At 42.6% G+C, this 25,195-nt stretch overlaps 1 protein-coding gene across 1 annotated transcript in view; it reads left to right on the top strand.

Moving 5' to 3' along the window:
* dgkh (diacylglycerol kinase, eta) overlaps positions 1-25,195 on the top strand; it is a 675,016-nt gene that overhangs the window by 144,422 nt on the left and 505,399 nt on the right.

Here is a 25,195-nt window from a genome sequence, read left to right as displayed (position 1 = left end):
ATAAAACCCTACAGCTACCCCCTGCATTGCAACATTTGATTATTTCTTGAATTATTTGTTTAAATATCATTTATGTGTCAATCATATACTGATGTCAACCCTAAAACCTTTTGGTTTATTCATTTTGAAGTCATTTTCCTTTCCAACTTACATACTGTGCCAAAGCATTTCAAAGACCATGAATTAGTTTGGAAATGCAGTCATGGTTGTTTTTTAGCTAAGCACAGCAACCCCTTAGCTTGTTTGTGGATCATGGTTGCTTAACTGCACTAGAGAAGTTTTTGTCTTTATGGGGTAATATACTGGTTTTGAAATGTACCAAATCTTTGAATACTTCCCACAGTTAGTTCCGAGGTTGACCGATCAACAGCTCAGCCCAGTTTACTCTGGTCAATTTATTTCTCATAGCTTTGAAGTTTGCCTTACTTAAATCGAAAACTTTGGTTTGGAAGCCTTGTTCCTTTCTCTCAAACCTAATATCAAATTCAATCTCTTTTTTTATACTTTCATGGGATGTAGGCATCGCTGGCAAAACCCATTCCTAATTGTTCTTGAGAAGGTGATGATGAGACACTTTCTTGAACCACTGCAATTCATGCGGTGTAAGTTCCACGCTGCCCTTGTCCTTGGTGGTGGTAGAGGCTACGTGTTTGGAAAGTGCTGGTCATAGGTCACTCATTATTAGTTTAATGACTTTCCTGCAATCCTAATTATCCTTTCTGTTAGGTCTATTCATGTAGCACCTATATTGCCCATATTTCCTTCCTATGTGCAACACTTTTCACTTGTCTTTATTGAATTTCAAATGTAATTGTTCTGCTGACTTGTATATTTTTGGCCAGTTCTAAGCCAAGCTGAATATTTACTTCAGGACAGTTTTTGCACCAAGAATCATAATCTAATGTGGATCCCTGTGACACAGCTCCATAAAATGTGGAATTTCTTCTGAATCCCATTTTTAAATTGCATCTCCAAATCCTTGTCGCTTTTTTTCAGGAATTAGCCATTCGAAAGCACCATCTAATATAAATATTTCATCTTTTTTGGTGTAACTCTGCATCCTAAACAAAATTTCCATCTGATTAGATCACCTTGTGTGCAAACTAACCTACTTATGGATATCCAGCTTTTGCCTTCTCGTATTCTTCAAACCCAATTTCAAACTGAGTTTCCTTTTCAAAACGACTGTTTATAGTTGGATTTTGAAAGCTTCCAAAGTAAACTCCCCTATTTGGTTTGATGAATCACGTGACCTAATGAACGAGAAACATCAGAAGTTCCAAACAATGACTTCTTGGTAAAATCAGGCAGCAGAAAAATAATTGTTCAAAGCACTTTTTTGCTTTGTTTCTGCAGGGCAGTTAGTAAATAAATATCAGCCTCATCATACTTCTGGTGACAAGTTTGATGCTCCAAAGTTAATACTGAAAGCAAATGTTTCTAAAGACATTGACTTTCCAAGTTTCTTGTGAGGCTGTTCAGGTGAGGCTTGGATCAATCTTGTGTTCTATCTCTGTAAGATCATTTGTTTCCATCCATGCCACATTTATCTGCTGCTTTAACCCTCATCCATGCCTTTATTAGCTCTAGACTCAACTGTTCCATTGCACCCCTTACTGGCCTTCCTCTTTGCACCCATCATAAATTTGAACTCATACAAAACTCAGTTGCCCTTTTCATAACTTGCAACAAGTCCCATTCACCCATTGTCCCTGTGCTCACTAACCTACCTTGGTTCCTGGTCTGGCAAAACTCCATTTTAAAATTATCATATAAAAATAAAAGGCTGCAGAAGCTGGAATTATGAAATAAAAACACAAAGTGCTGCAAAATCTCAGCAGGTCTGGCGCCATCTGTGGAGAGAGAAACAAAGTTAATGTTTCGAGTTTGAAGAAAAGTCATATTGGACTCGAAACGTCAACTCTCTCCGCAGATGCTAGCAGACTGCTGAGATTTTCCAGTATTTTGTTTTTATTTAAAGTTCTCATCCTTGTTTTCAAAATCATTCCAAGACCTTGCTCCCCACCCCCATCCCTGTAACCTCTTTCAGCCACATAACCCTCTGAGGTCACTATGCCCCTCCAATTCCAGTCTGTTGCACATCCCAAATTTTAATTGCTGTACCATTGGCGCTGTGCATTTAGCTGCTTCAACCATAAGCTCTGGAATTCCCTCCCTGTACCTTTTTGCACCTCTTCCTCTTTTTTCTCCTTTAAAACATTATTTAAAACTTACTTCTTTAATCAAGCTATTAGTTATCTGCCCTAATAACTACCTATGTGGTTTATGTCAAATTTTGTTTCAGAGTACCCCTGTGAAATAACTTAGGATGTTTTACGACACTAATGGGGTTACAAGTTTTTGTTGTGTTGGCTATTAAATTACAGAATCAATGAGGTGTACATCGAATAATTTTCAGAGTATGAACATACAAATTAGGAGCAGGAGTAGGCCATTCAGCCCCTTGAGCCAGCTCCACCATTCAATAGGATTGTGGCTGATCTGATTGTGCTCTCAACTCCGCATTCTACCTACCTCTGATAACCTTTGATTCCCTTGTCAGCTAGGAATCTATCTACCTCTGTCTTAAAAATGTTCATTGGCCCAGAATCCACCGATCTCTGAGGAAGAGAGCTCCAAAGACTCACGACACAGAGAAAAAATTTCTCCCCATCTCCATCTTAAATAGGACACCCCTTATTTTTAAACTGTGTCCCCTAGTTCTAGTCTCTCCCACAAGGGGAAAGATCGTTTCATCATCCACCCTGTCAAGTCCCCTCAGGATCTTGTATGTTTCAATAGGACTACCTCTCTATCTTCTAAACTCCAATTGATACTGATTCAGCCTGTCCAACCTTTCCTCATAAGATAACCCTTCAATCCCAGGTATCAGTCAGTGACCCTTCTTTGAACTGTTTCTAAAGTACTTAAATCTTTTCTTAGATAGGGAGACCAAAACTGCACACAGTACTCTAGATGTGGTCTCACTAACAACTGTAGCAAAACATACCGATTTTTACATGCCGTTCCCCTTGCAATAAATGACAACATTCTATTTGTCTTCCTAATCACTTGCTGTTCCTGCCTACTAACTTTTCCTGATTCATATATCAGGACACCTAGATCATTCTTTATCTCAGAGTTCTGAAGTCTCTTTCCATTTAAATAATATGCTACTGTTTAGTTCTTCCTGCCAAAGTGGACAAATTCACAACTTCCCATATTATACACCATCTGCCAAATTTATGCCCGCTCACTTACATCCCTCTGCAGACTCCCTATGCTCTCTTCACTACTTACTTTTCTATCTTTGTGATATTAGCAAACATACATTTGGTCCCTTCATCCAAGTGATTGATATAAATTGTTATTTGATGAGGCCCACCACTGACTGGTGGGGGAGTCCAGAACCAGGGGTCACAGTGTGAGGATACGGGGTAGACCATTTAGGACTGAGATGAGGAGAAATTTCTACACCCAGAGAGTGGTGAGCCTGTGGAATTCATTACCACAGAAAGTAGGTGAGGCCAAAACATTGTATATTTTGAAGAAGGAGTTAGATATAGCTCTTGGGGCGAAAGGGACCAAAGGTTACGGGGAGAAAGCGGGAGCAGGCTATTGAGTTGGATGATCAGCCATGATGATAATGAATGGCAGAGCAGTCTCGAAGGGCCAAATGGCCTACTCCTGCTCCTAGTTTCTATGTTTCTATGATTGCTTTGGCACTCTACTGGTCACATCTTGCCAAACCGAAAATGACCCATTTATCCCTACTCTCTGCTTCCTGTTAGCTAACCAATCCTCTATCCATGCTAATATGTTAACCTGGCCTACACCATGAGCTCTTATTTTGCATAACCTTTGATGTTGTATCTTGTCAAATGCCTTCTGGAAATCCAAGTACAGTACATTCACAGGTCACCAATGCTTACTTTACTTACTCTTTTCCTTTATAAGTACCTGTAGAAACTCTTACTATCTGTTTTTATGTTTCCAGCTAGCTTTCTCTAATACTCTAATTTCTCCCCCCTTAGTAATCTTTAATTCATTCTTTGATGTGCTTTATATTCAGTCAAATCTTCTGACCTGCCTCTCATCTTTGAGGAATTATCTTTCAATTTGATTCTAGTTAGCCACGGATTATGTGCCCTTCCCTTAGAATCTTTCTTTCTTACTGGAATGTATCTTTGCTCACTGTTATGAAACATCTCCTTAAATGTCTGTCACTGCATCTTCACTGACCTATCCATTATTTAAGCTTAAAAGACTAGTCTTAGATCCATTCCTCTCTCCCTCGAACTGAATGTGAAATTCAATCATATTATGACCACTGCTACCTAGGGGTGCCTTCACTATGAGGTCGTTAATTAATCCTGTCTTATTGCACATTACTAGATCGAGTATAGTCTGCTCTCTGGTTGGTGCTAAATTGTGCTTCTCTAAGAAACTGTCCCAATAACACTTTATGAATTCATCTTGCAGGCTACTTTTGCCAATCTGATTTGTCCAATCTTTATGTAGATTAAAATTATCCATATTTTTGTTGTGCCTTCCTTACAAGGCCCCATTATTTCTTCCTGTTAGAGGACCTTTAAACCACTCCCACAAGTGACTTATCTTTACTATTCCGTATCTCTACCAAAACTGATTCTACATCTTTATCTCCAGAACTATGGTCATCTCTCAATATTATACCAATTTATCCTTAATTAACAGAGCTACCCCTCCACCTTTTCATAGCTTCCTGTCCTTCCTAAATGTCATGTACCCTTGGATATTTGTCATTCTGCAGCCATGTCTCTGTAATGGCTATCAGATTATACATATTTATTCCTATTTGTGCCGACAATTCATCTGTTTTGTTACGGATGCTATGTGCACTCAGATACAGAGTCTCTGGTGCTGTCTTTTTACTTTTTTTGTTACTTCTAGCCTTATCTGCAGGTGCACTCTGAGGTTTGTACACCCTGTCCCTTCCTGACACACTCTGATCATCATTTCCCTTATCCCTACCTTGCTCTTTTGCCTTGTCTTTTCTATTTAATTTATCACATCTTCTCAAACTTGATCCCTCACGCCCACTATTTAGTTTAAAGCCCTCTCTACTGCCATAGCTATATGACTTGCCAGAACTCTTGTCTCAGCACAGTTCAGGTGAAGACTGTCCCATGAATTGAAACCGATTCTCCCACATCAGTCTTTGAGCCACGCATTTAACTCTCTAATCTGATTTAGTTTATGCCTATTTGCTTCAGAGGTTATTACCTTTGAGGTTCTGCTTTTTAATTTAGCCCCTAGCTGCTCATACTCCCTTAGCAGAACCTCGTTCCTAGTTCTACCTATGCCATCGGTACCTATATGGACCATGGACACTGGATCCTCCCTCCTCCCACTGTAAGTTCCTCTCCAGCCCAGAACAGATGTCACCTGGCACCGGGAAGGCAATACAGCCGTCTGTACTCCCGCTTTCGGATGCAGAGAACCATGTCTATCCCCTGATTATACTGTCCGCAGCTATCACTACATTACTGTTAACTCCCCCTGCTTGAATGGCTTCCTGTATCATGTTGCCATGGTCAGTTTGCTGATCCACCCTGCAGCTATCACTTTCATCCATACAGGCTACAAGAACCTTGAACCTGTTGGACAACTGCAAAGGCTGAGGCTCCTCCACTTTACTGTACAGGATAGATTTTCAGTTATGTTCAACCAAGTTAATGAGTACCTAGCCATCTTAAATTTTATAAGATGTATCAATGGTCTAAGAATGCAATTGCTTTCAAAATATTTTGCATTTTCTACTTTTTAGTTACTTATTTGATGGGATTTGTTGGACTTAGCACTTGTTTCCTTCTCTTATGATTCAGAGACTGTACTTTTTGTGTATTCTGACTTCACCTTGGGTATATGAAGTCCTTAAGACCATTCAAAGCACTTCACAATCAATGAATCACTTGTGTATTGCATTTGTTATGTAGACAAATGTGGCAGCCAGTTTGTGCACAGCAAGGTCCCACAAACAGCACTTGAGATGAATAACTGGTTAACCTTTTTGTGGTGTTGGTGGAGGAATTAATGTTGGTTAAGACCCGAGGAGAACTTCCTGCTCCTCTCTGAATAGTCCCACGGGATCTTTTATGTCCACCTGATCAGATAGGTGAGATGTCAGATTGATGTCTCACCTGGAAGCCAGCATCCCCAACAATTACAGAAAGGAGAACCCTGGATGTCCAGGGCCATAAAAGTCAGGATTAAGAAAAAAAGAGAAGCTTATGCCAGATACCGAGGCCGCAATACGGCAGAGTCCCTAGACGAGTGTAAAAAGTTCAGGGAGGAACTTAAAAAGGAAATTAGGAAAGCTAAGCGAGTGCATGGGAAAGCTTGGGTGGGTAGAATAAAGGAAAACCCAAAGAGCAAGACAATGACTCGGGAAAGAGTAGGGCCAATTAGGGACCACAGAGGTAATTTGTGTGTGGACCTGGAAGACGTGGGTACAGTCCTCAATGAATACTTTGCATTCGTCTTCACAATGGAAAAGGATGATGCAGGTATAGACATCAGGGTGGAGGACTATGAGATATTAGAGGAAATTAACATAGAGAGAGGGGAAGTGTTAACGGGTTTAGCGGCCTTAAAAGCAGATAAATCCGCAGGCCCGTATGAGATGTATCCCAAGCTGTTGAGAGAGGCAAGGGAACAGATATCAGGGGCCCTGGCGGTAATTTTCAAATCCTGTCTGGCCAGAGGTGAGGTGCCAGAGGACTGGAGGACTGCTAATGTTGTAAAAAAGGGAGGAAGGGATAGACCAGGAAATTACAGACCAGTCAGCCTAACCTCGGTGGTGGGGAAGTTACTAGAAAGAATTCTGAGGGACAGAATATATCTGCACTTGGAGAGACACGGATTAATCAGGGATACTCAGCATTGATTTGTTAAGGTAAGGTCGTGTTTGACAAATTTGATCGAATTTTTTGAGGAGGTAACCAGGAGTGTTGATGAGGGTAATGCACTTGATGTGGACTACGTGGACTTTAGCAAGGCTTTTGATAAGATCCGTCATGGCAGACTGGTTAAGAAAGTAAGAGCCCACAGCAAAGTGGCACGTTGGATCCAAAATTGGCTGAGAGGCAGGAATCAGAGGGTGATGGTAGAGGGATGTTCCTGTGACTGGAAGTCTGTTTCCAGTGGGGTTCTGCAGGGCTCAGTGCTGGAGCCCTTGCTATTTGTGGTGTACATAAATGATTTGGACTTAAATGTAAGGGGTGTGATCAAGAAGTTCACGGATGACACGAAAATTGGTAGGGTGGTAAATAGTGAGGAGGGTAGCCGTAAGCTACAGGAGGACATCAGGGACTGGTCAGGTGGACAGAGCAGTGGCAAATGGAATTCAACCTGGAAAAGTGTGGGGTAATGCATTTTGGGAGGGCTAACAAGGGAAGGGATTGCACTATGAATGGTAGGACCCTGGAAAGTACTAAAGATGAGAGGGACCTTGGTGTGCATATCCACAGATCCCTGAAGGTAGCAGGGCAGATAGATAAGGTGGTTAAGAAGGCATATTGGATACTTACCTTTATTAGCTGAAGCATAGAATATAAGAGTAGGGAGGTTATGCTGGAACTATATAAAATGCTTGTTAGGCCACAGCTGGAGTATTGTGTGCAGTTCTGGAATCCACATTATAGTAAGGATGTGATTGCATAGAGAGGGTGCAGAGGAGATTTACCAGGATGCTGCCTGGGCTGGAGGGTCTGAGCTATGAGGAAAGATTGTTTTCCTTGGAGCAGCAAAGGTTGAGAGGGGTCCTGATAGAGGTGTATAAGATTATGAGGGGCATAGATAGGGTTAATAGGAAGGCACTTTTTCTATTAGTAGAGGGGTCAATAACCAGGTCGCATTGATTTAAGGTAAGAGGTAGAAGGCTAAGAGGGGAGTTGAGGAGAAATGTTTTCACCCAGAGGGTGGTGGGAGTCTGGAACTCACTGCCTGAAAGGGCGGTTGAGTCAGAAACTCTTGTAATATTTAAGAAGTATTCAGATATTCACTTGCCATAGACTCCAGGGCTATGGGACAAGCACTGGAAAAATGGGATTAGTGTAGTCAGATCTTTGTTGGCCAGCGTGGACACGATGGGCCAAATGGCCTCCTTCTGTGCTGTAAATGTCTATGAGATTTACATTTATATAGCGCTTGCAGCATCCCCTTAGTACTGGAGAGAAGTGTCAGCCTTGATTATGTGCCCGAGACCTGGAGGCAAGTTTGAACCCACAAACTTCTGAATCAGATGAGAGTGTTACCAACTGAACCAAACATGCAATTGGGAAATTTAAATCAGTAGAAGGTCTTATGCTCCTGAATTCCTTCCTTAAAACTTTCCACCTCTCTACCTCCCCTCTTTTAAAATTCTCCTTTAAATCTACCTGTCTTAATATCTACTTCTGTGGCAAAGTGCCAGATTTTCTTTGATAACACTGCAGTGTCCTGGGACATTTTACTACACCATCAGTGCTATATAAATACAAGTTGCTGCTGATAAAGGGGAGAGATTGTGAGAAAAAGAAACTACGTACTTCTGGAAAATCTTGTATGATACAAATGTAAAAATTGATGGGCAGGATACAACCAGCTGCTCGTTAAATGCAAGTTTGTAAAGTAGTTAAAGCATTATGTGATGGCTTCTGTTCGAAGGTTTCTGTGGTATATTTAGATCTGGGTGCTTTTTTTTGTGTTTTTCTTAATGCCATGTTCAGGCTCCATGAGCTATATTTTATATCTAAAATCTTTTTTAAAATCCCTCAGATGCATGATGTTCTGTGACCATTTTAGTTTTGATTTTTATAATGAATTTCATAGGAGCCTGCCAACATTTAAAACTGAAGAAAATGTACGTGAATATTTGTCACTTTAGCTGCAAGGCCTCTGGTTGCTAGATGGTGATGGGACATGAGAGTGTAGCTGCAGACTTTCTTAATTGACCACGCTATGTAGTCCAGCTCCACATGCAATTTTACTTTCCCTCCCAAATATTTATAGGATCCATGTTTTTTGAGTGTTTAAAACTTGCTTTCTTTCTCACAAAAACCATGACACCAAGGAGCCTCCTGTCTGCATGCAGGCTTACCACTGTACCCCCCCCTCCCTCCCCCGCACCCAGCGAATCTGCCCCATTTTTGTGTTTCTTGTGTTTCTCTGTTTGCTCCTGTTAGGATCAGGTGAGGAAAGGTAGAAATTTCCACTCTTTTCCCACTCCTCATTTGACTGAAACAGAATTTTTTTTCAAAAAGGATTTGCTTGTCAATTCAGTGGGTGTTTGACAGTTTAAGTGCTGTGACTGTAAAGGATGTGCAGACAGGGTTCCTTGAGTTTTAAAACCTGATCTAAGTAAAAATAACAAAAATGCTCCAACTTTCATGCATACACACACTTGGGGCAGAATTTTTAGCTCAGTGTGTGGGTGGGTGCTCGTCTGACTTGCTCAAGCGTGAAATAGCGCCTGATGACATCGGGTGAGCGTCCCGACGTCATCTTGCGCTCACGCAATATTTCGGTAAGCGGGCGCGCTTCCAACAATTGTGTGTGCTCGCTGACAATTAAGAGGGCAATTAAACCCATTAAAGTTCCAATTGTCCCTGATTTTTAGTGGTCCATCCAACCTTACAGTTGGTGGATGGGCAAATCTGCCAGGCGGCCTTTGTATTTTTGATGAAACCTCAACCAAGGGTGGTATGAAGTTACCGTTATTAAATTTTTTAAAATGGACAGAATTTTCATCATCTATATGTTCAGATGACTGATTCTGATGCACGGACGTTTTTTTCTGGATTTTAAAATCTTTATTGATTGCATTTAAAGTCTTCAGCTTCCTGAGGCTGCTCTCTGCCTTCTGGGAGCTTTCACTGCACGCTCGTCCATGCCTGCGCTTACCTCAGCACTCGCCCTCCCACCCCAGCAGCACTGAGCATTTCAAGGCATGTTTCACGCTGGCCGGTCGGCAGTTGATCACGGTCGGCAGTTGATCACGGTCGGCAGTCCATTCCCTGGCCTCTCCCTGGTGCGCCTGCCTAACTAAAAATCCTGCCCTTGAAGTTCATACACACAAATGCACACCAGTAACTTAGAGTGGGAGGATCGATTAAACAGACTTTTTAAAGTCCAATAAAAGTTGAAGGTATACCATCTTGTAGATTGATGACTGGGATGGTTTCAGGCTGAGCTTGAAGGTCCGCCTCGTCTGGCATTAAGACTATTTAAACATGTTGTCCGACGATTTATCTTTTCTGGAAACATCAGCTGCTGGGTTGAATTTTCAAAAATCTCTGCCTTCTGGCGTGTGGCTATTCAAACAGCAGACAGGGTTGAAGCTTGCAAGATGGGTGGAGAGAGAGCATCCCCTTGGAGAACTTCTGTTCTGTTCATTTCCAGACTGGCTTGTTTCTCCCTGGTTCTTGGAAGAATAGATTTGTTATCTGAAGTCAGTTTCGATCATGTAATCACATGATCAATACCTCTATTGTCCACACAAATGATTTGAAGTTAGAAGCCATTGCTACACAATGGGGAATGCATGGTGATTGTTCACACCTGCTTATGAAAAACTGGTTTCTCTGCAGCTCTGTTAATTATCGGGCTCAGAGACAGAGAGCCTGGGAGTCCATGGATTTTGAGCTTTGGTAAGTACACAGAGAAAAGGAGGTGTACATTCCCAAAGTGATTTTGTCGTCAGCTTGTCCAATCAAGGGAGGGCACCCCAACTGTGGTCATTTAATTAAGAATTTTACGGAGACTTGGGGTGGAATCAGCCCAGATTTGCACTAAGTACGGTAGTGGGTGGGTAAAATGACGTTTTACCTGCTGGCCGTGATGGCGGGTTTTCATGCCATATTGTCCTAAACCCACCGTATTACTTATGCGTTCACATGGTGGGCGGGCTCTCATTCACCCGCCATGCCATCACCTCGCTGCTTCAGCGCACTGGGCACCACATTTAAAGTCTAGCCCACGAAAGGCAAAAAGACCGCAGCCCCCAGGTTTAGCAACGTGTCACCAGAACACCTTTTGGATGCTGTGGATGCCTGCCGCGATGCTCTCTACCCCTGCTTTGGCCGCAGGATAGGCAGTGGCATGACCAACCAGGCTTGGGAGGTGGCAGCAGCAGTGGCCAGCACCAATGCCCTTCAAAAGGGGACAGCCACCCAGTACTACAAGAGGATGATTGATCTCCTCCGTTCTGCACAGGAGTGCTGTGTTTGGCTGCAGTAGAGAGCTTCAGTTGGAGATTGGTGACTGAGGGAGTTGAAGGGTTAAATTCTGTCTAAAGTCTAGTCTATTTTAATTTAGCAATTAACTAAAAGTTGCTGTTAGGGTTGGAAGGTGAGTTTTAGTCCAGCCTTAAAGCAGGGCTCATACAGGCTCCGCTTGCAACTGTAACTAGTTAATTAGATACCTGGCTTAATCAGGTTTTCAGAGGCTTCGTTCAGAGAGTATAAAAGTAGAATATCTTATAGTGCTGACTTTGTCTGCACTGGAGTGCCATGTTTGGCTGCAGTAGAGAGCTTCAGTTGAAGTTTGGTGACTGAGGGAGTTTAAGGGTTAGATTCTATCTAAAGCCGAGTCTTTCTTTAATTTAGCAATTAACTAAAAGTTGCTGTTAGGGTTTGGAAGAAGGTGAGTCTTACACCAGAGAGGAGAGGCCAGCGAAAGTGGTATAACAGGGCGCAAGAAATAAGAGGCCGAGACCGGAGAGGAGAGGCCATCGAGAGCAGTATAAAAAGGCGCAAAAAACAGAGGCCGAGACTGGAGAGGAGAGGCGTAACCTTGGGACCTTCAGGCGGTGGAGTTCGAAGTGATGTCATGATTCAAAAAGTGATGCAACGTAGGGGAGGCAGCAGATTGGTAAGTAGGGTCAGGTGAGTACTTCTACTTCTACATTTTCTACTAATTAAACTGCTGCAGTCCATTAGCTTAAACAAAATAAAGTGAGGACTTTGGACTGTAGTGGGAATGTTTGGAGTGGAATTATGCACCTAGTGTAGTTAGTATTCTTTAAAGGGAGTAACTAACAAGCTTAATCTAAAGGGAAATCATGGCAGCAGAGCTCACACTCGTGATATGCTCCTCCTGCACTATGTGGGAAGCTATGGACACTTCCCAGTGTCCCTGGCGACCATGTCTGCAGGAAGTGTGTCCGGTTGCAGCTACTGGCTAACTGCATTTCGGAGCCGGAGCTGCGGGTGGATTCACTGTGGAGCATCCACGATACTGAGATTGTCATGGACAGCATGTTCAGTGAGGTGGTCACACCACAGGTAAAAACTGAACAAGCAGTAAGGGGATGGGTGACCACCAAGGCAGAGTAGAGGAAGGCAGGTAGTGCAGAAGTCCCCTGTGGCCGCCGCCCTCTCTAACAGATATATCGTTTTGGATACTGTTGGGGGAGATGACTTCTCAGGGGAAAGTAGCAGGAACCAAGTCCATGGCACCAAGGGAGGCTCTGCTGCACAAGAGGGGAGGCAGAAGAGTGGCAGGGCTATAATGATAGGGGATTCAATAGTAAGGGGAACAGGGAGGCGTTTCTGCAGCCATGAAAGAGACTCCAGGATGGTATGTTGCCTCCCTGGTGCCAGGGTCAAGGATGTCTTGGACAGGCTGCAGGGCATTATGAAGTGGGAGGGCAAACAGCCAGTGGTCGTGGTACATATTGGTACAAACAACATAGGTAAAAAAGGGATGAGGTCCTACAAGGTGAATACAGGGAGTTAGGACATAAATTAAAAAGTAAGATCTCAAAGGTAGTAATCTCAGGATTGGCACCACTGCCACATGCTAGCGAGAGTAGAAATAGCAGGATATATTGGATGAAAAGGTGGCTGAAGAAATGGTGTAGAGGGGAGGGATTCAGATTCCTGGGACATTGGGACCGGTTCTGGGGAAGGTGGGGCCAGTACAAACAGGACGGATTGCATCTGGACAAGACCGAGACCAATGCCCACGAGGCGGTGTTTGCTAGAGCTGTCGGGGAGGGTTTAAACTAGAATGGCAGAGGGATGGGAACCCGAACAGGGAAATAGAGGAGGGGGAAACTGGGATAGAAATAAAAGACAGAAAAGTAAGAAGCCAAAGTGGAAGGCAGAAAAACAAGAGTGAAAAACAAATGGGAGCTTAGCTTTATTTTGCACTAAAAAGGTTAAAAAGACAATTCTAAAGGCATTGTATCTTAAGGCGTGGAGCATTCGCAATAATGTAGATGAACTAACAGTGCAAATAGATATAAACGGTTATAATATAGTTGCAATTATGGAGACATGGCTGCAGGGTGACCAAGGATGGGAACCGAACATCCAGGGGTATTCAATATTTAGGAAGAACAGGCAAATAGGGAAAGGAGGTGGGGTAGCACTGTTAGTAAAGGAGGAAATCAATAGTGAGGAAGGATATTGGCTTGGAAAATCATAATGTGGAATCTGTTTGGATGGATTTAAGAAATACCAAGGGCAGAAAACGTTGCTCGGTGTTGTCCATAGGCACCCAAACAGTAACAGTGATGTAAGGGAATGCATTAAACAGGAAATTAGAGACATATGCAATAAGGGTACAGCTGTAATCATGGATGACTTCAATCTACATATAGATTTTACAAACCAAACTAGCAATAATACTATGGAGGAGGATTTCCTGGAGTGTGTACGTGATGGCTTTTTAGACCATACAATGAGGAACCAACTAGAGAGCAGGCTATCCTAGACTGGGTATTGTGTAATGAGAAAGGATTAATTAACAGTCTTGTTGTGTGGGGTTCCTTGGGGAAGAGCGACCATAAAATGATAGAATTGTCCATTAAGATGGAGAGTGAAGAAGTTGAATCTGAAACTAGGGTCCTGAATCTAAATAAAGGGAGCTACGCGGGTATGAGGTGCGAGTTTGCAATGATGGATTGGGGACCCTTACTGAAAGGGTTGGCGGTGGATAGGCAATGGCTAATATTTAAGGAACCTATGCATGATTTACAACAATTATTCATTCCGGTCTGGTGCAAAAATAAAACAGGAAAGGTGGCTCAACCATGGACTACAAAAGAAATTAGGGATAGTACTAGATTCAAAGAGGAGACATATAAAATTGCCAGAAAAAGCAGCAAGCCTGAGGATTGGGAGCAGTTTAGAATTCAGCAAAAAGATTGATCAAGAAGGGGAAAATGGAGTATGAGTAAACTTGCAGGGAACATAAAAACTGACTGTAAAAGCTTCTATAAATATGTGAAGAGAAAAAGATGGGTGACTTTAATCTACATATAGATTGGACAAACCAAATTAGCAAAAACACTGTGGAGGAGGATTTCCTGGAGTGGGTACATGATGGTTTTTTAGACCAATACATTGAGGAACCAACTAGAGAGCAGGCTATCCTAGACTGGGTAAATAGCAAAGACAAATGTCGATCCCTTACAGTCGGACAGAGGAAATTATAATGGGGAACAAAGAAATGGCAGAAGAATTGAACACATATTTTGCTTCTGTTTTCACAAAAGAGGACACAAATAATTTCCCAGAAATATTAGGGAACCAAGGGTCTCGTGAGAGGGAGGAATTGAAGAAAATAAGCATTAGTAAAAAAATGGTGCTTGAGAAATTGATGGGGTTAAAAGCTGAAAAATCCCTAGGGCTTAATAATCTACATCCCAGAGTACTAAAGGTAGTGGCTCTGGAAATATTGGATACATTGCTGTTCATCTTCCAAAATTCTGTAGACTCTGGAGCAGTTCCTACAGATTGGAGGGTGGCAAATGTAACCCCACTATTTAAAAAAGGAGGGAGAGAACAAACAGAATTACAGACTAGTTAGCCTAACATCATTAGTGGGGAAAATGCTAGAGTCTATTATAAAACCATAGAACCATAGAAAAGTTACAGCACAGAAGGAGGCCATTCGGCCCATCTTGTCCATGCCAACCCGTGTACACCCAGGTGCCCTTTCTAATCCCACCTTCCTGCACCTGGCCCATAGCCCTGCAGCTTACAGCACTAAAAGAGTTTAGAGTTTCTGCCTCTACCACCAACTTGGGCAGCGAATTCCAGACACCCACTACCCTCTGCGTAAAAAAGTTCTTCCTCATGTCCCCCCTACACCTTCTGCCACTTATCTTGAATCTATGTCCCCTGGTTCTAGAATTCTCCACCAAGGGAAACAATTTTATCCTGTCTACTCTATCTATTCCCCGTATAATTTTGTACACCTCAATCAAGTCACCTCTCAGCCTTCTTTGTTCTAAGGAAAATAACCCCGAACTATCCAATCTCTCCTCGTAGCTACACTTTTCTAACCCTGGCAACTTTCTTGTAAACCTCCTCTGCACTCTCTCCAGATCTATTACGTCCTTCCTGTAATGTGGTGACCAGGACCGCAACACAATACTCCAGTTGTGGCCTCACCAGTGTTTTATACAATTCCAACATTATATCCTTACTTTTATATTCTATACCTCTGCCAATGAAGGAGAGCATTCCATATGCCTTCTTTACAACCTTGTCTACTTGAACTGCTGCCTTCAGGGACCTGTGTACTTGTATGCCAAGATCTCTCACTTTATCTACCCCTCTTAGTATAATTCCCATTTATTTTTTAATCCCTGTAACTGTTTGACCTCCCTAAATGTATGACCTCACACTTCTCTATGTTAAAATCCATCTGCCACTTTACCGCCCACTCCACCAACCCATCTATACCGTTTTGGAGATTATGGCTATCCTCTACACTATCCACTACTCGGCCAATCTTTGTGTCATCTGCAAATTTCCCAGTTGTGCCCCCCCCACGTTCACGTCCAAATCGTTAATATATAACACAAACAGCAAGGGTCCCAACACCGAGCCCTGTGGAACACCACTTGAGACAACTTTCCATTCGCAAGGGCATCCATCGACCATTACCCTTTGTTTCCTGTTACAAAGCCAACCTTTTAACCAGTTTGCCACATTACTCTGAATCCCATAGGCTTTTACTTTCCTGACCAATCTGCCATGTGGGACCTTGTCAAATGCCTTACTAAAATCCATGTACACAACATCCACTGCACTACCTTCATCAACCCTTCTTGTCACTTCGTCAAAGAATTCAATCAAATTTGAGCGGCAAGACCTTCCTTTAACAAATCCATGCTGACAATCCCTGACTAGTCTATGCCTTTCCACATGACAGTTAATCCTATCTCTCAGGATTGATTCTACTAATTTGCTCACCACCGTTGTAAGACTAACTGGTCTATAATTGTTTGGCATTTCCTTTGATCCCTTTTTAAACAATGGAACTGCGTTTGCATTTCTCCAGTCCTCCGGTACCTCCCCTGTATCTTGTGAAGATTGGAAAATCATCCTCAGAGCATCTGCTATCTCCTCCCTGACTTCCTTCAGCAGCCTCGGAAACAATCCATCTGGCCCTGGTGACTTATCAACCTTCAAGGATTTCAACCCTTCGTGTACTTCCTTTCTCTTTATGACTATCCCATCCAAAATCTTGCAGTGTTCCTCCTGGACTACGATATCTACCTTTCCTTTGTAAACATGGAGACAAAATATTCATTCAAAACTCTTCCCACAGCCTCTGCATCTACATACAAGTTTTCATCTTCATCTCTGATAGGTCCCACTTTTTCCTTAACTAACCTTTTAGCATTAATGTATTGGTAAAACATCTTTGGGTTATCTTTAACTTTACTTGCTAATCTTTTTTCATGCCCTCTCTTTGATTTCCTTTTTTACTTCGTCCCTGCACTTCCTATATTCGTCTAGGCTATCTGCAGTGCTTAGTTTTTTGTGCCTATCGTATGCTTTCTTTTTCTGTTTGATCTTCCCCTGTATTCCTCTAGACAACTAGGGGGGTCTAGATTTGGCAGTACCACTCTTATTTTTGCAGGGGACATGTCTACTTTGTACAATTAGGATCTCGCTTTTTAGTGCTTCCCACTGGTCTTCCACTGTTTTATCCTCCAGCAGTGCTGTCCAGTCCACCTCAGCCAAGTCCCTTCTCATTTCTGCAAAATTTGCCATCCCCCAGTTCAAGACTTTTACTCCTGCCTTATCTCTGTCCTTTTCCATGGTAATGCTCAATCTAACTGAATTGTGATCATGGTCCCCGATAGGGTCGTCAACTGTCACTTCACCCATTTGCCCTTCTTCGTACCCCAAGGCTAGGTCTAGAATTGCATCTCCTCTCGTTGGGTTTGTCACTAATTGGTTGAAAAAATTTTCCTGGACACACTGCATGAATTTTTCTCCCTCAGTGCCCCTTATATTGTTTGAATCCCAGTTGATATTAGGATGGTTGAAGTCTCCTACTATTATTGCCCTCTTGCTCTTACGAGCAGAAATTTGCCTACATATTTGTTCTTCTATCTCCCTTTCACTATTTGGGGGTCTGTAGTATACTCCCAGTAGTGTGACTGCCCCTTTTTTATTTCGAAACTCAATCCATAAAGCCTCGTTTGTTGACCCATTTAGTATACCATCCCTTCTCACAACTGGAATTGATTCTTTAACCATTAGTGCTATCCCCCCTCCTTTTTTATCTCCTACTCTATCGTGTCTGAAGACTCTATAACCAGGGATATTTAGCTGCCGGTTTTGCCCCTCCTTTAGCCAGGTCTCCATTATAGCAATGACATCCTGCTGCCACGTGTCTACCTGTGCCCTTAACTCATCTACCTTGATTGTAATACTCCTTGCATTGAAGTATAAACAGTTTAACTCCGTCAATTCCCCTTGCTGGACAGTTTTTAAACTTTGCTTCTCCTGTAACTCTATGTCTATCACAACGTCCCTAGCTAATGTTCTACCTCCATTTTTCTGATCTGAATCTGACCTATCTGATCCTACTCCTGAGATCCCATCCCCCTGCCACACTAATTTAAATACTCCCCAACAGAACCAGCAAAAGCCCCCGCAAGGACACTGGTCCCAGCTCTGCCTGGGTGCAGCCCGTCCAGTTTGTACAGGTCCCACCCTCCCCAGAACTGGTCCCAGTGCCTCAAGAATCTGAATCCCTCCCAGCTACACCAGCTCTCCAGCCACATGCTCATTTGGTCTATCCTTTTATTCCTGCTCTCGCTAGCACGTGGAACTGGGAGTAATCCTGAGATTACTACATTTGAGGTCCTGCATTTTAATTTATCTCCTAACTTCCTGTACTGAGCTTGCAGGTCCTCATCCCTTAGTTTACCTATGTTGTTGGTACCAATGTGTACCACGACCACTGGCTGTTTACCTTCCCTCCCCAGAATGTCCTGCAGCCGCTCCGTGACATCCTGGACCCTGGCACCAGGGAGGCAACATACCATCCTTGATTCACATTTGCGGCCACAGAAGCGTCTGTCTGTGTCCCTAACTATTGAATCCCCTATCACTATAGCCCTGCCACTTGTTTTCCTTCCGCCCCTCTGAGCAGCCGAGCCACCCACAGTGCCGTGAACTTGGCTGTTGCTGCTTTCCCCTGAGAGGCCATCCCCCCAACAGTATCCAAAGCGATATATCTGTTAGAGAAGGGGATGACCACAGGGGACTCCTGCACTACCTTCCTGAGTCTTTTACTGTTCCTGGTGATCACCCATTCCCTTTCTGCCTGTGTAATACAGGGATAGAAGGTGGCTATTCAGCCTTCGTTGGTTTATCAGCTAGATCATGGCTGATCTGTATTTAACTTTATTCACCTACCTGGTTCCATGTCCCACAGCATCCGTGCCTAACACAACTATCAACCTCAGTTCTGAAATTTTCAGTTGATCTAGCCTCAACAGTTATAGACTTCCACTACCTGTGTGTGAAGAAATGCTTCCTAACTTCACCCCAATAGTGTAACATTTTGGAGAGCTCAGAACATGGTGAGAATTTCATATAATCTCTGGTGCATTATATTGCCATTCAGCAGTAACTGTTGGTCTGTGTGTCTCTCTCTCTCTCTCACACATGCACACAAAGGCACAGAATTCACTCATTTGAGAGTTTGTTTTCTTAAAAAACTACCTCTTTGTCATGAGAACAAGTGTTTGGTGAAAGCCTGTGAGCCATAATAGCAGGGTCCTAAATCATTAACTTAGTTTTACCCTTTAGTTGCATACTGATTATTAAGGCTGGATTTTTGCTATAAGAATACTAGAATATTAAAGTAAGTGGCTGCAGAGATAGTGGAGGCATTGGTCGAAATATTCCAGAACTCACTGGATTCCAGGAGGGTCCCAGCAGATGGAAAACTGCCAATGTGACGCCCCTGTTCAAGAAGGGAGGGAGACACAAAGCAGGAAACTATAGGCCAGTCAGTCTAACATCTGTCATTGGGAAAAATGCTCGAGTCCATTATTAAGGAAGAAATAGCAGGACATTTAGAAAAGCTTAACAATCAGAGTCAACATGGTTTTGTGAAAGGGAAATCATGTTTGACAAATTTGCTAGAGTTTTTTGAGGATATAACAAGCAGAGTTAATAAATGGGAACTGGTAGATGTAGTGTATTTGGATTTCCAGAAGGCATTTGATAAGATGCCACATAAAAGGTTATTGCACAAGATAGGAGCTCATGGTATTGGGGGTAATGTATTAGCATGGATTGAAATTGGTTAACACAAGACAGAGTCGGGATTAATGGGTCTTTTTAAGGTTGGAAAGAGGTAACTAGTGGAGTGCCACAAGAATCAGTCCTAGGGCTTCAATTATTTACTATCAATATTAATGACTTGGAAGAGGGGGCAGAGTGTAATATATCCAAATTTACTGATAATACAAAAATAGGTGGGAGGGCATGTTGTGATAAGGACATAAGGAATCTGTGAGGAGATATAGACAGGTTGAGTGAGTGGGTGAAAACTTGGTAGATAGAGTTTAATATAGGAAAGTGTGACCTCATGTGCTTTGGTAGGAAGAATCAAAAGGCAGGCTATTATTTAATTGGAGAGAGACTCCAAAAAGTGCAGCACAGAAGGATCTGGGTGTTCTTGTGCATGAAACAGAAAAAGTTAGCATGCAGATGCAACAAGTAATTAAGGAGGCAAATAGAATTTTGGTGTGTACTGCTAGGGGGTTGGAGTTTAAAAATAAGGAAGTCTTGTTACAACTGTACAGGATGTTGGTGAGGCCGCACCTGAAGTACTGCGTACAGTTTTGGTCCCCATATTTAAGAAAGGATATACTGGTATCGGAGGCAGTTCAAAAGATATTCACTAGGCTGATTCCTGGGATGAAGGGGTTGACTTATCAAGAACGGCTAATCAGGTTAGGCCTTTATTCATTGGAGTTTAGAAAACTGAGAGGTGATCTTATTGAAATGTATAAGATTGAGGGGGCCTGATAGGGCAGATGTTGAGAAGATGTTTCCACTAGTGGGCGAATATCAAACTAGTTACAGAATAAGTGGACACTCATTTAAAACTGAGATGCAAAGGAATTTCTTCTCTCAGTGGGTAACGTCTGGAATTATCTACCTCAGAGTTGTGGAGGCTAGATCACCGAAAGTATTTAAAGAGGAGGTATAGATGTATCGGAGAGTTGAGGGCTATGAGCAGGAGGCACTAAAGAGGAGTTGAGGCCTGGGGCAGATCTTATCTAACGACGGAGCCGAATGGCCTACTCTTGCTCCTATTTCTTACGTTCTTACGTAGAACTGTTACAGAATAGGAGGCGGCCATTTGGCCTGTTGTGTCTGTGGTGGCTCTCTGAATGCGCAATTCACCAACTGCCATTCCTCCACCTTCTCCCTGAAATCCTGCACTTTCTTCCTTTCCAGGTAATAATCCAATTCCTTCTTGAATGCCTCAATTAAACCTGCCTCCACCAGACTCAGGCAGTACAATCCAGATCTTAGCCACTCATTGAGTGAGGAGGTGAGAAGGTAGAGTTGGGATATTTCCTGAGACCTGTCTCCTTTAAAAGGGTCCCGTTTAATTCTAAGAAGGCCGGGGCAGGATGGAGGCAGGGGCAGGCTGGAGGGGGAAGTGGGATGAAGTTGGGTCTGCCGCCTCTGGAGCAGTTTGGAGTCAGCCACAGAGGCAGGCAAGCGCTAGGGCAGGCTGGTTCGAAGGCCCAACTCAGTTCTTAGCCCAGTTCATTTAAAGGCTGTTTGGCCGTCTAAGCCCTCACCCCAACTCAACACCACCCCCCACCCCACCTCAACCTCCACCATAGTCCCTTACCCATTATGGACACCTTTAGTAGGTAAGTGGAGATGAAAATAAAATTAAACTTCTAACAATCTAATACACTCAACCACACTTGATACTGAATAAAAACTCTCATTCATAAAACCAATTCAAAAAATGACCCACTTGTGGGACATGCAATCTGTTGGAAAAACAAATAAACATCTATTTCACCATCCACATCAAAGAAAGCTAATCGTTTAATAGCCTCTTAAAACTGTCAATCAAAAAGTCTATACAACTCCCTGCTGAGGTAAGTCATTCTGGACCTTTTGAAACTCAGCTAAATGGGCTCAGCTATAATAACAAACATTGGGAAATATAAACAATGGAATCTACTGAAATTGGAATTACAGATGGCTAATTTTATTTTCTAAGCTATACCAGATAGCCTGTCAATCGGTGTACTCCAACAGTTGTTGTCTGCTGTTTTATTCCAAATGAAAGTTGCAGACTGCTTTTTTCCCTCAATTGTAAGAAGCTGTGGATTTAAATCATTTTGGATAATTGACACTTAAACAAACATTAAATCCATCCTTCACAAGTGTTTATGCCTCTATTAAATTGTGGTTCCCACATTGCAGGTCAAGGCCCTTGGAACAGCGAGAATGGGGAGTTTGAACCTGGCACTAATTTAAAGGGTCCAGCAGATTAGTGTTTCTGTCTGCATGATTCACTCCCTACACCCTTCCCCCCCCACCGGCCGGCAAAATGGGATCTGACAGAAATGGGGGCAGGACTTCTACATCAGGATCCTGCCTGTCATTTTCAAAGGTCCGCCAAGTTGTCGCAAATCGATGAAAATCCAGGCCCACATCTCCAGAATATTTTGTTTTTAATCTTAATGTTCTTACATTAATATCATCAAACCATCATAAGCTCACTGAAACTTACAAAAGAGTTACTTGCTAGGACAGAATATTGAGTTATATGGAAAAGCTTAATGAAGCGTTGTAACATATCAGGCAATAATATAGAGGGCAGAATTTTAAGTCCCGCAGGTGGGCGCGTGTCCATCTCAATTGGGAGTAAAATAACAATGATGTTGGGCAAGCATCCTGACGTCATCGCGCAATATTTCGGTCAGCACGCGCAAGAGTTGGCAGTACACCAGCTGACAATTAAGAGACCCATTAAGGACATTAAACTAGCAATTAATTTGGATTTTCCACTGCCAGTCCAACCCTACAATTGGAGGGTGGGCGAATAGGCCAGGTGGCCTTTGCATTTTTTAGGACACCTCATCCACGGGCAGGACGAGGCTTCCAACAGTAACATGTCCCTGTTTATGTGACTGAATCACATGTGGGGACATGTTTTCCTTATTTTTAAAATCTTTATTTTTCATTATAAAATTCATCACCTCCCTGAGGCAGCTCTGTGCCTTCAGGGAGCATTAAGTGTGCACCCCCCTGCGCATGCGCAGACTTTAGTGCTCACGCTCCACCCACCCTCACCCCGGCAGCACTGAGATTCTCAGTGCGCGTTTCACGCTGGATGGCCATTAATTGGCCAGCCAGCATGAAATCGTGATCGGGGCAGTCCATTTCGTGGCCGCTCTCCATAAGACCATAAGACGTAGGGGCAGAAGTAGGCCATTTGGCCCATCGAGTCTGCTCCAGCACTCAATGAGATCATGGCTGATCTGATAATCCACAACTCCACTATCCTGACCTTTCCCCATAACCCTCGATTCCCTTACTGATTAAAAATCTGTCAATCTCCGCCTTGAATATACATAACAACCCAGCTTCTACAGCCCTCTACAGTAAAGAATTCCACAAATTAACCACCCTCTGGGAGAAGAAATTCCTCCTCATCTCTGTTTTAAATGGGCGCCCCCCTAATCTGAGATTATGCCCTCTGGTCCTTGACTCTCTCACAAGGAGAAACAACCTCTCAACATTTACCCTGTCAAGCCCCCTAAGAATCTTATATGTTGCCTCTCATTCTCCTAAACTCCAATGAGTACAGGCCCAACCTACTCAACCTCCCCTCATAAGAAAATCTCTCCATACCCTGAATCAACCTCGTGAACCTTCTCTGGATTGCCTCCAATGTCAGCATATCTTTCCTTAGATAAAGGGACCTAAACTGTTCACAGTATTCTAGGTGAGGTCTAACTAGTGCCTTGTATAGTTTTAGCAAGACTTCCCTATTTTTATACTCCATTCCCTTTGAAATAAAGGCCAGCATTCCATTTGCCTTCTCTATTACCTGTTGAACTTGTATGTTAGCTTTTTGGGTTTCATGCACAAGGACTCCCAAATCCCTTTGTGCTGCAAGCCTTCTGCAGTCTTTTTCCATTTAAATAATATTCAGCTCCTCTATTCTTACAGCCAAAGTGCATAACCTCACATTTTCCCACATTATATTCCATCTGCCACTTTTTTACCCACTCGCTTAACCTGTCCATATCCCTCTGTAGACTCCTTGTGTCATCCTCACCACTTGCCTTCCCACCTATTTTTGTATCATCCACAAATTTGGCGATAGTACATTCACTCCCCTCATCGAAGACTTTTATACTGTAAATAATTGAGGCCCCAGCACTGATCCCTGTGGCACTTCACTAGTTACAGGTTGCCATCCCAAAAACGCCCCACTCATCCCAACTCTTTGTCTTCTATTAGTTAGCCAATCCTCTATCCATGCTAATATACTACCCCCAACACCATGGGCTCTTATCTTATTAAGTAGCCTAATGTGCGGTACCTTATCGAATGCCTTATGGAAATCCAAATATATTACATCTACTGGTTCTCCTTTATCTATTTTGCTTGTTACCTCCTCAAAGAATTCTAATAAATTTGTCAGGCATGATTTCCCCTTAATGAAGTCATGTTGACTCTGCTTGATTAGATTATGTAATTCTAAATGCTCTGCTATTACATCTTTTATAATAGACTCCAATGACAGATGTTAAGCTAGCCGGCCTATAGTTAGCTGTTTTTTTGTCTTCCTCCCTTTTTGAATAGGAGGTTTTTGCATTGGCAGTTTTCCAATCGTCCAGGACTTTTCCAGAATCTAAGGATTCTTGGAAGATTACTACTAGTACATCCACTATCTCTACAGCTACTTCCTTTAATATCCTCAGATGCAACCCATCAGGTCCAGGGGAATTATTGGCTTTTGGCCCCATTAGTTTTCCTAGTATATTTTCTCGAGTAATAGTTATTGTATTTATTTCCTCTTCCCCTTTTGCCCCTTTATTATTTAGTACCTTTCGAATGCTATTAGTATCCTCTACTGTGAAGACTGAAGCAAAGTATTTATTCAACTCCTCTGCCATTTCCTGGTTCCCCATTATTTCCCCAGCCTCATTATTTAAGGGGTCTAATGTTCACTTTGGTCTCTCTCTTCCTTTTTATATATTAAAAGAAGATATTACTTGCTAGTGTACCCTCAAAGTTTATTTTCTCCCTTTTTTTTTGGTCATCTGTTGTTGGTTTTTAAAATGTTCCCAATCCTCTGGCTTACCACTAATCTTTGCCACATTGTATGTCTTTTCTTTTAGTTTGATACTGTCCTTAACTTCCTTGGTTAACCATGTTTGGTTTATCCATTCCTTGAATCCTTCTTCCTCACTGGGATATATCTTTGTTGTGAGTCATAAACTATTTCCTTAAACGTTTGCCGCTGTTAATCAACCATTTTTATCTGCTAAACTACTTTCCCAGTCCACTTCAGCCAACTCTGCCCTCACTGCTTTGTAATTACCCTTATTTAAGTTTAGCACAGTTGTTTCCGACCCAAGTTTCTCACTCTCAAACTGAATGCTAAATTCTACCATATTATGGTCACTGTTTCCCATGGTATCTTTTACTTTGAGATCATTTATTAAACCTGCCGCATTACACATTACCAGATCCAAAATAGCCTGATCCCTGGTTGGATCCACAACATATTGTTCTAGGAAACTGTACTCAAAACGCTCTATGAATTCTTGTTTGTGGCTACCTCTGCCGATTTGATTTGCCCAATCTACATGAAGATTAAAGTCACCATGATTAATGTACTGCCT

The sequence above is a fragment of the Cetorhinus maximus genome, chromosome 16 (genome assembly GCF_964194155.1).
Source record: "Cetorhinus maximus chromosome 16, sCetMax3.hap1.1, whole genome shotgun sequence".
In the NCBI taxonomy this organism is placed as follows: Eukaryota; Metazoa; Chordata; class Chondrichthyes; order Lamniformes; family Cetorhinidae; genus Cetorhinus; species Cetorhinus maximus.
Note: the sequence above shows the minus strand (reverse complement) of the source record. Positions and strands in the feature narration are given on the sequence as shown.